Genomic DNA, 4,744 nt, shown 5'->3' on the forward strand with positions numbered 1-4,744 from the left:
CTACAAGGAACAAAAATACTCTGTGCAGCTGCCCTTCAGGCTTTGTCCTTTGGGTTTAAAGACTATTTTCATTTAAGGATTTCAAGGCCTACTGAAACTATATAAAGAAGACATTTTATTAATTAGGCTGTTGAACTTTGGATTGATTAACTGAAACGTAAATGGCTAATGAGGTTATTCACCTAAATGACTAATGAAGTTAATTCATTTAAATGAAAAACACAGTTATTTTAGTGGGAGGAAATAGTGACCATATTGAAAACCTAGCAGGAGGAGTGGAAGGAACAACGGCAGAGGAGGTCACTGAATACTCAGGTAATTCTCTTACCATTTTATTACATTAGTTGCCAAGGCTGTTGGAAGCTTCTTGTTTCCTTAGGCGCAAGCATGTTTTGAGTGCCTAGTTTTTCTACAACTTTATGCCTCTCTCTGTATGCTTTTAAAAAATTAGTACAGATCTTTGTCCAATAAAGACATGATAGGTTTTCTTTTGTTTTGGTTTTTCTCTTCAAAGCAGAGTCTTGGTAAGTTCCCCAGGCTGTCTTCAGACTTGAGACTTTCCTGCCTGTAATGCCCGGAATTGCCAGGTTGAGGTACAAAGATTTGAGGCCTGGCTTGACTGTTGCTAATGCTTGCTAACTATAGCTGAGAAAGCCAGAATAGATCATGGAATAATTGTGTTTGAATTTTTATTTACTTTCTCTCCTCAAGTCTCAAGTATTCATGTGCTTGTGTTTCCTGGTTGGTTGTGTATGTGTAGCTGTCTTGCAGTGAGTGTGCTTTGAAATTTACCCTAACAAATTGGTAGATAAACCATTTAGTTCATCTTATGTTTTAGGAAACAGAAATGATGAATGGTTTATTTAGTTTCTAGTGTCAAAGGTAGTTTAAATGGAAATATGGCATAGCCCTCAGCAAGCAAATTGCACATTCATATAGAGTTATTTATCTCTACACCCTTTCTCCACTCATCCCATCTCTCCAACTCTTCCTGATTTACAGCTGCACTCTGGGAAAGACACGACGCACTTCAGGACACAGAGAAGGTTATGGACCATGTGCTGCTGCTGAGGGAGTGGAGGTCTCCGTTTTCCACAGCTTCGGCAGCCTGGAAGGGGCTGCAGACCCGACCTGCCAGGATCATGTGCTATCCACTTACCGGAGGCGCACACATATGGCTCACTGGCTGTGTGGAAGAAAAAACTCCAGTTGGGAAACACTGAGGTAAGAGTTAGTGACCACTGACCTTTACTATTACCCCCAAAATGGGAAGCAGCTCTGACTTCCACACTTCCTGTAGCAGCCCTGAGCACACGCGAGAAATCGCGAGCCTTCCAGGGGCTAGAGGAATAGCTTGCTCCTGTTGGGTGATCTTGTTCTTCAGACAGTCCAAGTGGGACGGACTTTACTCAAGAAAGCTGAGTGTCTCTGTGCCACCTTTACCGCAGTGGGCATGGCAAGGATGTCTGAGAAGGGACCCTTCCTTTTGGCTTTATTGGTCAGCAGGTGTCTCCCTTCTCTGAGATTTTGCAAACACCTGGTCTCCAGCATGGACAGTAGTGGTCCCCCAGGCCAGGGGTTGGCAATACACATTTGGATGGTGGGTTGTACCTATTTATTTTGTGGTGCTAGGGATCAAACCTATGGCAAGAGCTCTACCATGGAGCTACATCCCCAGCCCATGGCTCGGATTAAGGAAACACCATGAGAGCCTTGTTGTCCCTGGGTCTTCTACCATATCAGAGGATACAAATGGCCTCTGTGGTGACATCCCAAATGAGCTCAGATCTAGGCCAGCTTTGGGTATGTTAGGAGCCCTCATGAGCACTCTTGGCAACGATCGAAGCCAGGACTCAGATGTCTCTTGGCAAAGTATTGCCAGGGCTCGCTTGAGGTTCTGCTTGGCTTTCTTGGCCTTCCCAGAAGACTGAAGCCCACTTCCTATGTAGGATTTTTCTAGCTTGTCACTATGTCTCTTGAGGAAGAACCAGAATTGTTCCTGAGGACCTGGGACTGAGTCCAGGGCCTTGTGGGGCTGTGGGGCTGTAGGGCTGTCCTTCCTGCTTCCCTGTCAGCCTTTTGATTCCCAAGACTTTGGATAGTCTGTTCGGTGCCTTTACAGTGCACGAGAGCGATCTGCTTGGGAAGGTCGACTTCCTCTAGGAGGTGTAGGATTTCTATCAGGGAGCTGCACCTCCTCGGGGTTTGGAGGGACGGTCACCGGTGGCCTGCTTGCGTGGATCTGGGAGATCACTTGTTCATAAGAGTAGCTCTGGGCCTGTGGGCAGGAAAGAAGTAGGGGTAATAGTAGTGCAAGCTTTTGCAACACTCTCAGGCTTGTGCAAGCCCATGGTCAGGGCTTTGTGAGGCTTCCCCTGTGAACCACAAGTGACCTTCTGTCTCCAGAGTAACTCCGACCTGAAGGGGCGTCAGGACATTTAGGCTCTGCCCCAAAGTTAACTATGCAGCTTCTTCTGTGCGTAAAGGTACAAAGAATCTCTGATCAGCATCCCCTGGAGCGCAGCTAAGACTGTAGATCCAGAGGAGGGTCTGCTAGAGAGGAAGTCAGCGCAAAAGGGAGTATCTGAGCTGGCTTACCCACGGTGTCTGAGTCACTCAGCCTGCCTCAGGGGAGATGGTGACGTCTGTAGACAGGAGTGGTGCAGGCTCCCCTGGGCCTCTTTGGTCATCAGAGAAAGAAGTGAGGGTTCAGGGTGGGCTGCCCCCTCTCTGGGAGCGGGGATGATCGAGCCTCAAATGCCAAGAGTCAGGTACACAGTGGCCGCAAGTTCAGAGCAGGGTGCAGACAGTGGCTTGGTGAAGTCGTGCGCTGTTGCAGACCCTCAGCTGTCCCATGGATTTGCCTTAGATGACCTGGCTGGCTGGGCTTGAAGCACTGCCAACTGTGACCACTACAGGATTGGCCATTTTTGTCCTTCCTCTGGGTCCTGATTGCTAAACACAGAAAAGGCTGTGTCCTGCCGTTGGGCCTGAAGTGTCTGAAAACCTATCTGAAGTTTTTGTAGATTATGATGAATATCTGGGGCTGATGGGCAGAAGGAATGATGTCCCGCTAAAGCATCTCTGTTCCTGAAAGATGGATCTACGTGAGCTGCTATATAGATGAGTCTTGGTTACTTCTCTCCTTGCTGAGACAAAACACCAACACCCACAAGTTGAGGAGGAAAGGATTACTTAGCTCAAGGGACACTGTAGAGGAGAAACACAGCATGGCAAGCAGAAAACTGCAAAAGCAGCAAGGGGCCTCAGCTTCTTTCTGCCTCTTTGTACTCTATCTAGGCTACTGGGACCAGGGCAGCGCCAAACTGATCAGTGGACTAATTTAGCAGTACTTGTCCTTAACCCTAGCATTGCACCATGAACGGATCACATGCTCAATTTGGCCCATCTGGAAAAGCCCCAGCTATGACTGAACGAGGCTTTGGGGTTTATCAGGCGCAAGCCAAGAGAGAGAAAGTAGGAGAGATTATGGCTCGGACTAAAAGAATAAGAATTCAAAGAAGAATAAGTACCACAAAAGTACTGGATACAAAGGCATGTTGTATTTTAATAATACTGTAATTAATATTTCTGTATAATACGATAAGCTAATTTTTAAAGAGAAAGAAATTAGGATTTAATCATTTATCAACCTAGTTATTTAAATACAGGATGAGCAAAAATTGCAATTTTTCATTAATTTTTATAAGACAATATAGCATGAAATATAAAAATGGTGAGTAGGAGTGTTTCTCATGCAAATACAAACTAACTGGTTAAAATGAGCCTGCCTGGGTGATGCTCGGGGTAGTCGGTATGTAAGCAAACGCACTGCCCGAGTGACACTCTGGTAAGTGGGTAAAACTAAAAATTCCTTCGAAGAAGAACACTGTAAAATTGTAAATGTTGTCCCTGTCACTCACCCACCTCTCGGCTCAGGTCCGAGGTGCTGGCCTTCCCTCTGAAGGACGGTCGGAGCAGTGGCGCCTGCACTTCTTGTGATAATAGCAATGAGGACTTGAAGGATTGTACAGGACAAGGTTATTGCAGGCGGTTCAGGTTATCTCAGTAGAACTCCTGACTGGTAAAGCAGCTTTTATACCTAATTATAACTATAGTAAGACTGAATTTCAAATAGATGGTGTAGGATTCGTATTCCTTATAACATCTGACTTTTATAGGCTGGGAGGCACGCGTGGCCTTTTCCCCACCTGCAAATACCAGGTGCACAAAGGAAAACCGCACAGAGGAGGCGGCTCCCTTTCTGACTTGTATGCTGCTTCGTCAGCTCGGATTTGACGAGGCGATGAGCGCGAGGAAGCGGCACAGTGCATTCGCCGCTCACGGGGTGGTGAGTGCTCGAGGGCTTTCATGTCATGCAGCCGAGTTCAGAATCAGGGTTGTTTCTCTTTTTTTTCTTTTTGTTATGATGACGCTGGTGATTGAACTCAGGGCTCCATGCACTCTGGGCAAGCCCTCTGCTGCTGAGCTACATCGCCAGCCCAGAGTAAGTACATTCTTTAAGGGCTTTAAAAAGAATCTCTTAAGTACATTTTACTAAAATGTTTCCTAATATTAGAAATTAAGTAATTTGCTTAGAAAAATATTCATGCCCACAACTTAAGACTCAGATTACAGGCCTCCTTCTTTAATAGTATATGACTTCCAACATCATTGCATAGGCTAGGTCTTTTTTATATCAATATTAATTAGGATCTGGAAGGAAACTTCTGAACATGATGAC

The 4,744-nt window shown here is 45.8% G+C and overlaps 1 long non-coding RNA gene across 2 annotated transcripts; it reads left to right on the forward strand.

Moving 5' to 3' along the window:
* Window positions 1-252: 252 nt before the first annotated feature.
* On the forward strand, window positions 253-4,266 carry LOC111814931. Of its 2 annotated transcripts, none has more exons than XR_002819782.1 (3): window positions 253-315; window positions 1,003-1,224; window positions 4,182-4,266. It is a non-coding gene; the product is annotated as an uncharacterized LOC111814931 (long non-coding RNA). The 2 variants fall into 2 exon arrangements; XR_002819783.1 differs by lacking the exon at window positions 4,182-4,266 and adding an exon at window positions 3,370-3,442.
* Window positions 4,267-4,744: the final 478 nt, after the last annotated feature.

The sequence above is a fragment of the Octodon degus genome, unplaced genomic scaffold (genome assembly GCF_000260255.1).
Source record: "Octodon degus isolate 3935 unplaced genomic scaffold, OctDeg1.0 scaffold02251, whole genome shotgun sequence".
Classification (NCBI taxonomy): Eukaryota; Metazoa; Chordata; class Mammalia; order Rodentia; family Octodontidae; genus Octodon; species Octodon degus.